The 13869-nt window shown below is 39.3% G+C and overlaps 1 pseudogene; it reads right to left on the bottom strand.

Moving 5' to 3' along the window:
• Nucleotides 1–4378: 4378 nt before the first annotated feature.
• The window catches only part of LOC137971612 (nuclear pore complex protein Nup85-like), a 26383-nt pseudogene continuing 16892 nt past the window's right edge, over nucleotides 4379–13869 (bottom strand).

Raw genomic sequence — 13869 nt, 5'->3', positions numbered from 1 at the left:
TTTTCGGGTCCTGAAAACGAGCCCACAGGGTTGCAGAACTTATTCTGCATTAATCAGTGTATTTAAAAGCGGTTATACGGCCGAAAACAAAACTTATCAACTTGAGATGATAAGCAACCAACAAACGAAAACTGCTGACTCATTGTAAAGTACTCCCTGTTAAAAATTCATTCTTTTGAGATGCCGGGCAAAGTTTGAACGCGAAAGCCCTTGAAATCGGTTCTCGGAAAGTTTTTTTTTTTGTGATCAGCGCGCTTCAAATTGAAATAAGAAAAAAATAATTATGATTACCTATTTCTTGCATCTTAGAATAACATAGTTATTATGATAATTAAACAACGAGAAAACCATTTTTTATCCTTTTGAAAACTCACTTTTAATTTATTGCCTTTTATTTGATGTCGCCTCTCCATACTCTTTGAAATAAGACGTCTTTGAAATAAGACGCCTTTGAATCGATGGGATAGCTAGCCTGTTCGACAAATGGATCTCAAGTGGATGAAAGATTAATATAAATAGCATACTGAATACTTGTTACGTAGCTTTTCATTCGCTTAGTTATCTAGTGAGAATGATTCATCGGTTCTCATCTAAATTTGTACACAAAAACTCTGTTATAGGTCGTTTGCCAAAGTGTGCTCTCGATATTGGATCTCGTATTTTTCAGTTTTCCATTCACAATTTCACCTGTGACGAACTTTGATAACAGTGAACAAAGGCGTTAAAATATGTAACAATGCCATAAGAGTAAAATGCCTGCTGACTATTTAATACCCTCTTACATGCTCTTAACTTCCTCCCCCAAAACTCATAGACCCACTGCTAATTAGTTTGTTCTCCGAAAACATCTAATGCTAGCCTTCGTCGATTCTTTGCCATGAACCGGCTGTTTATAACATGATGAAACGAGAGTAACTTCTTAGCTTCGTCATAAATATTTCTTTCGTTTAAAAAACGTGCTCAACACAATCATGATCTACATGGTGTAAATATGGGGTCGGTAAAATAAAAAGTATTGAACTTGCCTTTTCAGTTTCACGGCAGCTGAATTCAAAGTGAAGATAGCTGAGCTCATCAAAAATTGCTAAACTCTTGATGCCCGCATAAAGCCAATACAACATTCAATAGTTAACTATGAACTGTAACAAACCGTTAAGATATTTTGGTCCTAAGTACGGTGGCATGTTGATGCTTGAGAATTCCGCTAATCCGATCAAGATTTCGAGCACAGTGGTTTCCTGTTTGTTCACTCGACTTATATGACATGTCTGTGTTTAAGCGTCTTTATTCGATCATGCTATTCAAGGAATTTTGCTAGATTTCTTCAACGACCGACCACAGACTATAAAACTCATTCAAACAAGAGAATTGCCATCATGTAACTTGCACAGACGTTTGAGAGCTTTTGAGACATTCGCCTGCTTTCGATGCATTCAAAGACTTACCGAGGGATAGCTGCTAGCTGCTTTTAAAGAGCAATGGAAGACATTTTAACAGTGGGACCTTCCATCAATTTCGTGATCACATATTGGTTTTTTAAACTGTCGGAAAACAGGATGATCTTTACATCCAGCAAGTAAATATTGTGAAGGAGATTGGTCGGTAGTTCGAGGCTCTTTTGAATAAAAGCTAATATAAAACCACAAAAAAATAACAAAACGTAAAGAACTGTCCAACGTCAAAAACATGCTTGTGAAAAGTGAAACGTAAAGATATAAATCGCCGATCGAGTCGACGTTTTTTGTCTTCATCCCTTTCAAGTAACAAAAGCAATCTTCCATTGATTCATTTAACCATTTTTTTAAGTTGTTATAAAAAATGTCAAGGAAACCGGTGTCGTCAAACTGATTTTCGCTGAGGAGCTGGTGACAGAGTGTTAAACTAATTCCCGAAACTTCTCAGACTTCTTGACAGAATTATCATGGCCTTAACATCCCCCCCCCCCCCCCCATCCTCCAGATCAGGATAATGTGATTCAACGCCAACGCTAGAGGACGTTTGCGCGTATCTTGGAGAAAATTCCCCTGGCACTCAGGGCAGAGTAAACTCTACACAACGCGATTACCATAGTAGCAAACAAGCAGAAAGCGGTTTAAACGTTCTGGTGCATGATGAAACTTACAAAAGAATAGTGACTCAGCCGCTAGAGTTGAAAGAAAGGGTGGAACGGTACTTAAGGCACATGAAACGTAGCTCGTTGTTCCTATGCCTACCAATCAATGCTTCCGTTGTGGTTAAAGGCCTTCAGACTCCCAAAATAAGTCCGACTACGAAAATTACGAATACAAACCCAGTTCTATAGGAACATCTGAAGAAAAGCTAACCCTTTGGGTATTTCCAAGAAATTGAAAGTCGGGTCCGAAAATACAAAGTGGTCACTCAGCTGTCTCCATCTGTTGAAGCCCGGCGATAGGTTTGTGTCTTTGCTTACCGCGCACACAGAGAGAGGATCAGACCCGGCTTGGCCAACAGGGTTGTTCACTATTCGGGTAACATTATTCGACAAAGATAAAAGCAGCTCACTGGGCTTCCAAATGATTGTGACTATAGAATGAATATACTTAAAAGCCAGGTTTGTGTTTTACTTAAATTAAATGAAGTGTGGCTTACTTTGTACTTAAAAGGAAAACTAAAAGGCGTCCGACGCTGAAAAATGCATAGCTAAAAACGCTCAGTTGACAAAAGCGGAATTTTTTTATAATTAAGATATAACATGAGGTGTGTCACTCATGGCAAGTGTTAAGTCGTCCTTCTTAAAGAATTTCTTATGATGAAATAGTGCATGGGGAGATATACCACTTACTAACCGTGTTCTCGGTACGGACCGAGTAAACGAGGTTAGTAAGATATCTCTGAGGTTAATCCGGCGCGCGGGCAAAGAAACTAGTCGAAGCCAAGCGGAAGGTTCAACTGCCACAAAGACTGCAGTGTCAAAATCCGAAAAACTAAATCTTCTTGGCTGTTTGAAATAATTGCTTGCGAGATTAAAACAGTCTTACAAGTTTATGTAACAGAAACGACATCAAAAACTTGCTAGATAGTGTTTTATTTAGCGGGCTGTACAGATAATTTAGCCAATCACAGCCCGCGTATTATCTGAGAGATAAAATAACATTGGTGAACGCAGGAGGGGCTGCTTTACACTAAAATGCTATTCTTAGCCAATACTGATCGGCCCTACTCAAATCAACTTGCCTTTTTTTAACTCATGATATAACTCTGGGCCGCCGGGGATTGCTCGACTCGCCTGAATTGACTAAACAAGACAGAATCGAGCAGTGATAATGAAGCTTTCCGTACATGTATGGTGGCAATGGTGCATATTAAACGAAACAATTCCGGTCAATATGAAACAGCTTCATTGCCGGGAATCTTCTTTGGCGCTGCAATAATTAAACACACGTGTATACACACAACAAGATGTGCAAAATTCTTTTATTCAGATTGCCTAAACATTCATTACTGAGAACTTCAATATTTTCGAGAAAGGTTTCCATTTGTGTCGAAAGATCGGTAAAACTTCCAACTTCGGCCCAGTCAGCGATAAAACAAAGAAAATGGATGCAGGACAGTGTAAAGCGAAGTAAAAAGCGAACAATTTCAAATTGGTTTTGTTTTACCAGTGTTAGAATGTCTGAAAATGTGGTGCAACAACAAAAAAAAAAACTGAGACAAATCACGGGATTACTTTCGAGAACAATTGAAAACCACTCGATGTAAGTAGTGGTAATCTCGGATTATTGAAGTGCGTTCGACAGTCGCCTTGGAAGCCGCGAAAAGGGTAGGTAAAGAAAAAATCTTATAGGAACTCAATCTCGTCCCCAGAGTCCACTTTTCTTTTGGTCAGCACCAAGAACACGGACTCTGTCGACTTCCAAGGCAAATCCCGGACTTCCGGCTAGTCTTCGCACGCTCAGAAATTTAAAACAACAGTGGTTGTCAACGGTTACAAAAATGGACCTTCACTACGAAGGCCTGCGCATAAATTGGAGAATCCGTGTTCTTGGTGCTGACCAAAAGAAAAGCGGACTCTGGGGACGAGATTGATGGGAACCAACAATCATGAGGCGCGCGATCGTGATTTGCGCATATGACGTATCAATGCACGTATGACGTAATTCAAGATGGCGCTGAAGATTGGAAATTGCGTTCTCCTAATGTCGAACGCAATAAACATTGAGACTCTCTCCGTAATTTTCGCTGCATGTGGCTAACTTCGCCACAGCGTAAGTGACTGTAAAATAGTAATTTGGTGAGAATCTGCAAAGCGTTAGAAAACATATCAGAAACATGATTTCACCGATTTCAGACACCCTTGTCCGAATTTCCGAAAAACGGTCTTTTTCAGAATTGAATGGAGAAAGTGCTTGGACAAACATTTGTCCGAAACTCATATTTTTTATTCTCTTTAAACTGAACCAACAAAGGAGGTAAAAATGTTCCATTAAGAAAGTACAAGTAGGGCCAAACACATCTGAACAGTTTGTTAAAGAACTTAAGATATATCCCTAAAGGAAATCAATACGTTATTAAACCAGGCATTCAACAAGAGATTTCATTAATCCCTCAGTTACGTTTACGATGAAACAGCACAGGACGTTTAAAAGTCCCATCGGTACAGAGAAAGAGTCTATTTTTAAGTCACGCCCTTTACACTTTGTACAAGTCCAACGATCGCGAGGAAAAATGTTATGCGGCAAAACTTCGTATGTCAACGCAAAACTCGGTAATTACAATGAGCAATAAAAGACTGGAGGGGAAGGTGGTTAGGGGTTTAGGCTAGAAAACAGAGGGCAGGAACACCATTATTAAATCACTCATAGTTCTAACAGACGCTAACAGAGCGCGTTTTTTTCTGAGTAACACTAAAATTTCTGGTTGAGGTTTGGGTGGTCTCTTACAAAGGGTTAAACCGTATTTATCAGCCTTAGATTTTTCTGTGCTTTGTCGCTCCGGATCCACTGAACTTTTGCCCTCTGATTAACACTTTCAGTCAATGTGGCGCCGGTTTTATAAGATTGTTCTCGAGAGGTTACGAGCAAGGGCCAAGCGGATAAGCTCAATCTTGTCCCTCTCCTCATCTTCTTGTGCCTGTAGGAGAAAAATATTCGAGCTCGTTTTAATTCTCTGGCGGTAAATAAATACCATATTACCAAACGTCACAACTGGCCGAATGACAGCCATAAAATAAATTACCACTTACAATGGCAGGACAACGTAAGAGAATAGGACAAAGGAAAAGAGGTATATGGATGGAAAAATGGTCACGCATTAAAGTATTTTAATTTTTTTACAAGTCGCCTTAATGCCATTTTCTGGTCTTCTTCATCACGTCACCTATATATAATTTTGTCGTTGATGGAACCTAGAGATTCCAAAGATGTAACAGCCTCGCCGGTACAGACAGACGAAGTCAATACCACAATTGTAAAACGTCAGAAAACGTGATTTTTACATCAACGTCCATTAATTAAGACAAGTGACACTGCATTTTAGCTTTAAGCTCTGTAACATGCGCCAGACATTTTCCACAGAAAAAAGAAGTGGAAAGGAGAAGACGGGGAGAAGAAGGAAGAACACAGAGCAAGAACAGGGAGGATGGACATTAATCTCAAACAAGCATAATAAAAGGAAGCGCAAAAGAGGAGCTATCCCGTGTTGTCCGCCTTGTAAAAGAAAGACTTTAAGCCCTTTTTCTTTATTATAAATCGCATTTCAACTGTATTATATTCTTGCTTCTTTAAACCGGAAATTCTGCGACGCATTCACCAGAAAATAACGTAGTGCTAACACGTATTTCAAGCATCAAAATTCCGCAGAAAATCCTATCTGCTACGCCTTTTAATAATTGTATCAAATAAATAAGTCTTGCTTCTTTGAACCGGAAATTCTGCACAACTTTCTCAATGAAATGATGTAGTACTAACACGAATTCACATTTCAAAATCCCATCTCTTGGTCTTGACGCATTCCTTGCGTGAATCTTTTCCAAAAGAGTTGCTACTCACGTCACAGTTTACGACATTTTTTAAGGGTGCTTAAGGTTATTTTCAGAGGATCCGGCAATCCGTTAACTTAAAAGAGAGCGCTCGGCTTAAGACTTATCGTCCCGTGTATGGATGTTTGTAAGAGGTAGTTGAACTGTGTGCTAAAATTAACAGTAACAAGTGTGTGTACGTCACGTAGGCAATGGTCTAGAGTGGCTGTCGAATATAAGAATATATACTCCAGCGGCATAAACCCTTTTTCTGAAGCAAATACTCGAATCGTGACAAACGTCCAAGTAGACCCTCGCCTTCACAGTATTGCACTCCCATAAGGAGATACACGAAATGTAATAATTATCCAAAATCAGTACATCTAAAAAAGCGCGTTCCCTGTTATTAAACGTTCGAGCTACAAGGCAATAACGCCACGGGAGGGCTAACTATCACTGAGATTTGTAATCCTTTTCCTTCACTTTTGATACTCAAACTTGGTTTGGGATTATTTATTAAACAAAACTCCTTATTAAAACTTCCTAATGTGCAACTAAATCCGTGCAAAGTGGACTTTTCTTTAACGTTGTTTTGACGGTGTCAAGTGTTTTAAACCCTTTTATGATCGGTATGCGGCTCTTATCGGCCAACCAGGGCAGTGTTTTGCTGCTTCGACCGGCCTAGCCACGCGGGGACTGTAAAACATCTCTGTGTCCACGAAGACCAAAAATAATGCGATATTTTCTACACTAAGAACCAGTGCGCACTTAAGATATTCCGGCTTCACAAAACGTGACAAAAAGAGTGGAAATGGATTTAATCTCGAAAAAAGAAAATGGCGTTTCAATCTGAAATTGCCCAAATTTTATGGTGCTAACTTACTCGAAAAACTTGAAAATCCCCTGTTGGTTATTAAATTTTCAATATCAGATTTTGCGTTTCTAGCATTCTTATTGGCTTACTCAATCTCGATTGTCCGCTCATAGAGCGTATAACCTGCATGGAAACGCGCCGGTCATATCCGTCGCACGCTCATTTTGTTAGGTAGCATCACCTTGGGTTTGCTTAAGGAACGTTATGTAAGTGAGTTTGAGTTTACGTTCTGCGTTTTACTCATGAAGGTTTAACCGAAAAAACACTTAAATAATTATTATGCCATTACCCCCGTAATAAAGGCAATGTTACACGAGAAATGTTTTCGTTAAACTTATGTCGCATTTTTGATGCGACACAAATTGCACAAAAAAAACCTGCCTCAAGTAATATTTTTTCCAATATTTTACTGCTGGCAATCGCCAAGGGAGGTACACATCGGTCCACTCGTATTTACTCGATTAAACGCCGCCCTCGATGAAACGTCTCACCCAATCAGAAGAATGCCGCGTTTATTCGAGGATTGTAAGAAAAAAAAACACATTTTTCAAACTTAACTTAAATATCTCCGGAACCAATGCAGATATTTCCAAACGGTAAACGGCGTTTTTTATCGTCCTGGAATTCTATATAATAAACCTAAAAATTCAAGGGATAAAAATTTGATCATAGTAGCATTTTAATGTTCTGAACGTTGATCACAAGCCAGACAATTACTATTCTACCGTAGCCAAAAAGCCATACATTGGAACTTTAAACACATTCCGGTTTTAAATAATATTTACAAATGATCTACCGCAATTTTTGTTAGTGACTTAAGAAATATGATTTTGAAATAAACGCCGCCCTCGAAAAAACACACGCTCAAAATTTAATAAACGCCGCTGCGTTTAATCGAGTAAATATGGTACATGATGCTCCTTGGTCGCATTACTACAACAATGCAATGCTTGGGATAACATCTTTCCAATACAGCTTGACATAAGCCCTCAAATGAAAAAGTTCCGCAGAAAGCGAGAAAAGTCTCAATCTGTCGAGAAACTTTCGTTACAAAATCGCGAGACAATCCTCGTTGCTTGTGACAAGACATTGTTCTAGTATATGTAACTTATTGTATAGTGCCTCCCTGGTGAGGAGTAATGAAAATACTGAAGCCTAAAATGGCTTTTTTCGGCGAATATACATGCTTGGCTCATTACCAGGTATTTATTTTTAGCAGGCACTCACTTCACTGTGATGACAGGGAAAGTGGTATACGACAAGTTTGGGCCCCCACTTTGTCCCAAATACTGAACCTTAGCAAAGATTACTGTGGTATGAAAAAACTTACTTCTAGCCCAGAAAATTATAGCCAGATCAAAGACAAAACTTGCCAATTCATGAAATGATTCCAGACCGACATCACTGATCTCATCCTCGCTGGAGACGCAGATCGAGGCAATCAGGGAAAGGAAAAAGAATTCTGTGACGACGGATCGAAAAAAAAAAGCCGTACTCAACGGGGATTAACGCAGCTTCAGCAAGAAAAATACATTATCAGCGAGTCACTTCGGATGTCATGTTAACGCAGCACATTTTAACGTCACCACAGAGATTAAGATTTCATTCGCAGTAAGAAATGTGCGACACTCAACAATGATCAAGATGAGGCCATAGCAAGAGATTGGGAAAACGCTTCATGATAAATAATAGATATGCCGTGTGTTTCAATCGCTGGAACACAATGTATTTTGATTTCTCGTCAAGAGTCGAGTCGCGGAATCTTCCATACGATACCTGCCTCAGTTTCGAAAACCACTTCCTTTAGCGATTTAACTTTCACACAGCCACTAGGATAATAGGATAAGCTTGTAAAGTACGTATGAAACAGTGCACGGATACAGCTCTTGGTCAATTCAGCCGGATCATGACTAACGTGCAGTTTAGGCGAAAGCACTGCCTGTACCAATGACATCTACAAACAGACTCTTTGCGTGAGGAAGGTAAACCCTAAACCCTGTCTCGCAGCACTTGGCATGCGATATTCAATAACCCAATGTTCCAAAAGAGAAGTAAAAATACCTGTGGACCTTATTAACATCAAAAAATTTGTTTGGTCACCATACGCACTTTTTTTTCTTCCATATAATTTAGAAAAACATACAAAAAAGTACTTTAGGCGTGTATGATCGCGATCGCGTGAATAAAACTCTTGAGGAAAAAAACTAAGGCAAACCTCGCGACGTAAGATCACGCTGAAAGAAAAATATTTGGATTTGCCGATAACACTAGGCTACCGAAAGCACGTAGACGATAGAAAAAAAGAACATCGGATATTGAGCACAAATGGGTTACAAAAATAACTCCAGGAATGCCGGATAAAACGTCCCTTACAAATATCATGTAACAATGAGAAACGATGACTCGTATTCAGAGCTTAGCTTCATTAATCGGCTAAGTAATAAGCCCAGGCTGTAATTGGCATGCGACTGACACGGACAAGGCACGAGCGTGTACGCACGTCTGTTTCTTGTCTTACTTTATAATATACATGAAAAAAAATTCGCCATTCTGATTGGCTAAGATAAATGAAGTTTTCAGGAAACAAAGTGCAAAAAGTAACAAACCAGGCATTCTTATTGGTCAATGATCAAAGAAGGTCTCAGATAGCCAATCGAATGCTAGCCCTGGATCGCGCACTGGTTCGTTCCTCCACTGTTCAAAACAAGTAGTAAATAAGGAGTATTTGAAGAATAGGGCACAAACTTTTTGCATGTTTTAACATGCTCAATTCTGTGCCTTGGAAATCTTGTTAGGTTTTTCAAGTAAGCCAAAGCTACAAAGACTTTGGTCGGCACACAAATAACTCTCTTCCTGCCATGATTACCCAAAATACAGCTAAAAGCGCGGAAGAACCGCGCACTTCAGATTGGCTAAGTTGTTTGTTAAACGACTGATGAAACTTTACTTGATAGAAATAATTGGGGCAACAGCATTGTCGCATGGCTCACGATAAAAAAAAAAATAATAATAATAATAATAATAATAATAATAATAATAATAATAATAATAAAACAATAAAAACAAGGGCACTCGGTATTCATTTTGTTGTCCTTCCCTTGTTGACATGGTTACCAGCAGCGGGCTTGTTCTGTGCGGCTGCAGTCGCGTGGGAGAGTGAAATTGAACACTTCTCGAGTGGTGATTAACGCATTAAAATTCTTTTTTTTTTTTCATTATCTTTCCATAAAAAAAGAGAGCTTAGCACGATTTGTGGCTTGATAACAGCTAAATATATATTTAAAAAATGTTCACCGAACGAACGTGCGTCATAACATGGAGCTTCAACAAGGCCGATGGCTGTCTTACACCGGCTTTTGTTTCACTGCCTGCCAAAAAGGGACTACCATATGAAACAAATCCAGATAAAACGTTCGAGCGAGGAACACAAACGAAATCATCGATTGGGTTTTCGATATTAGTCATTTGCTTCCGTTAAAGAAGGAACTGAAGTTAAGAAACATCACCGGCAAACGTTTTTCTGTCAAAAACAACGCCATTAACGTAATATACTACTGAGTCAAAGGCGCAAGGAATTGTAGTTATGCGGAATGTAGGAATTAAGATGCCCGGTATGATCATCAGAGCCTGCTCTGTTTTCCATTTCGCGTAAAGGGCGCAACCCCACGCACGAATTTTTTTTTACGTTTGTACATGTACTACTGTTGCGTAAGAACGTTGCAAGGATAGAAATATTGGGAACAAAGAAATCCTTTGACCAGTAATATTTGAAAATGTTAGGCAATTAAAAAAAAACCGTGAAAAGAACGGAAGAGGAACGTGGTAACACTGCAAACACAGAGGATCTTCCTCAAGTACAAGTGTAAATAAACACTTGCGTTTACCGTTCTCATGGTCTTGTAAACCATTAACTATAAAATTATTTTATTCGAAAACAAAAACGTAAAACCACAACTAGTAATACGATATCTTGGTTTCACTGTAAATGGTTAAAAATGTTCATTTAATTAAGGACGCAGTTGTTTGCTTGAGATTGCGTAGTGTAATGAAACTATCTACCGTCTTCTGTTCTTACAGGTGGCAAGGATGGATATGAATAACATATTGATACGTTCCCCGTTTTTTAAAGTTTTCACATTAAGCCAACGAATTATCTAACTTTCATTGCAAAAATTCACAAACCTTAATCTCACATTTAATTCAGCAGAGATAAGCAAAATCTTCTGTGTAGGTTTAATTAGAAAATAACAAAAAAAAGAGTCTTGCTACAAAGCCCGTTTAACAAATTTGGCCATTGTATTTTTCGATATTTTAGCATGAATATCATTCACCGACTTGGCCCATCTCCGAGTGCTGAATGAAACGAGGAAAAAACGCAATAACCATTTGCTTTAAATTCTATTTAAATTGCACTCTGTAAGAAGCAAGCGGGAAGTGTTTCTTTACAGAAGCCGACTTCAGCAGGATACCACACTCAATAATTCATCAAAAACACTCCGACGAAAATTAGACAGCCCTTGCCACTATACGAATCTTTATTGGATCTCCCACGAAACCATTTCATAATAGAGTTTAAAACGTCTTAGTTGTGGGATGCTTTTATTAGAAGCGAGGCGATTGGAGAGCTTGTTTAGTTCGGTTTCTGGTTGCAATCAAATACACTTTTGTGTCCAATGAATGACGTCCACTGCTTGGTGAGAGGGAGCACTAACGAAAGCATATAAACCATTAATCTCTCTTTGAGGATAGCGGTCTTTCTGGGTGAAATCGAATCAAAGTTTGTCTATTTTAAACACTTTACAGTCTAATCGTTTTCTAGCAACCAATCAAAACAGTTTTGAGGGATTAAGGACAGCGTTCGGGAAATAATTCTTGATGGCTTTTAAGGGAAAGATCCTAAAATGAACAATTGAAAGCCCTGGAGGCGAAATGCTACAAGAGTGTTTCAGTGTAAACCGTTGCCAAAAGAATGAAGGGCACTTAAATTGCACAAGTGAGAATTCTCACTTAAATATATATATAAAAAAAAATCATGTCTTATACAAAGTATACCTCTCAGTTCTAAATCTAGTCACGTATGGTGTGAGCCATTCGAACCAACTAGGCGTGTCACACCTGTGTTTGACAAAGCAAAAAACCTTCTACAGGTGGGCCGACAGATACTTCCTATTCGTCGGCTTGACGCGTAAAACCAGTAAGGGGTTCCCAAAAAAGCAAACGAGTTCTTTCAAAGCCTTAGCATATTTCCAGAATGAAAGGGGCAGCATGAATAACCACAGCACGGCCGGACAGAGATGTTTTTATCGAACTGGTCACCTGTTGGTTGCTCCACACCAGTGCCGGCAGCAGGTTCAATTACCATCTGCTAAGACGATAGCTCAAAATAACTCTGATTAGAGAAACAGCGGAAGTGGTTGATTAACATAAATTTTCTTGACTGACAAAAGTTGTTAAGTTTCCTTTGAAACGGTGCAAGTAAAATGATTTATTCCTTTTTCACAAATGTTAAGGTGTCAACGATGAATGTATCGACTGACGCTTGCTGTTCACTATTCTCTTTCGGCCATTCACGGTTGGGTTTATTTTACAATAACTTCTTTCTTTTAAGTTACATAAAATCTTATCTCACTTTACAATCAAGTCTGAAGATTGGAAATACTTTGAATGTATTAACAATTCGGCATCAGTTCTTTCTTTTTCCGAACCAGTCTCCACAACTGGCAATCGAAAGGACCATCACCCGTCTCAGCATAGATGGAAGTCACGAACACTTTCAGCTATTTACTCAATAAAACCTCTTGAGAACAGTTCAAAGCATCACGGAACGGCAGCACGATGGACAAAATGAAAATGAAACGAAAGAGGCGAAAAATCTCACAACAGAGATGTTGAAGTAAGGTGCATGACTGAGTTAAATTATGTACTTATCCCACATTTTTTCGCACAGGAAAAGTCACAGTGGCCTAGGGGGAAGTTTATCCCGCTCACCATCCATGCGTTTTACTCTCCTTGATCTCAGTGTGGGTTTCAATTTCACCGCACATTTTCGTGAGTTTAGCTTATTTGAACGCACACGCGATGACACGTGCGGTGCGGTGCTCGCCTTATATGGCGTCGTTCATCAAACCGCAACCTTTACAGTAAAACTGGTGGAACAACATGTGACCAGTTCGGCCGTGCTTGGTCTCGTTCTTGTCAGCCAAGCCTTTTTTTGTGGCTTGCACGAACGCAACTTACTGCCATTTATAACAAGATTAAATAGTTTCGAATCTTCTTCAAAGAAAAAGGAATTTTAGTCAAAGACAGCAAAATCGTACCTCTTCGGGTTCATAGAACTTCTAAAGACTGAAATTCCTCGATGCGATTGTTCAGGCAAATGACTATGGTATTGGTAGCGTTTGAGTAAGCGAATACGTCGGCCATTAGAATAATGACTATTTTGCTCTATTTCATTTAAGCTTGGATTGTCACCATTTCAATAAAAAACTACCTCAGAATATAAAATTTGTGCTTGACACTGACTCTTGTTAACGTTAGAAACAACTTTAATAAAAACTTCCAAGACGTTTGGACTAAACAACTTCGGCCTTCATCGGTTTTCTTAAGAAAGCCAACTGAGTGACGGCTTTCTAACGGTTCACAGTTCTGCACGTGCTGCACGTGTTTCTCGAGACCAAAGAACAAACCCTCTGCCTTGCAGTGCAGAGGTGTTGATTGCAACTTCGTGTACTATGGACAGACTGACAGAGCTTTGGAAACAAGGTTACAGGAACATAAAAGGGCGGTTCGGGTTGGAGACAACAATTTCAAAGTTGCGCAACACGCGAACCAATTTGTCCATAAAAGTATAGACTTCGATCATGTGACAATTGTAGACCAGGCTCGTAATATTCACGAGAGACTTTTTCTCGAGGATGGCATTCGCAGAGACACTGCAGAGAGACAGCAACGCAGGAAACAAACATATTGACATCCCGGATGTTTACAAATCGCTCGCGTAATCACGCGCAGCGGTCGT

Source organism: Montipora foliosa, chromosome 9, assembly GCF_036669935.1.
Source record: "Montipora foliosa isolate CH-2021 chromosome 9, ASM3666993v2, whole genome shotgun sequence".
In the NCBI taxonomy this organism is placed as follows: domain Eukaryota; kingdom Metazoa; phylum Cnidaria; class Anthozoa; order Scleractinia; family Acroporidae; genus Montipora; species Montipora foliosa.
This window is presented reverse-complemented; position numbering and strand designations above follow the sequence as displayed.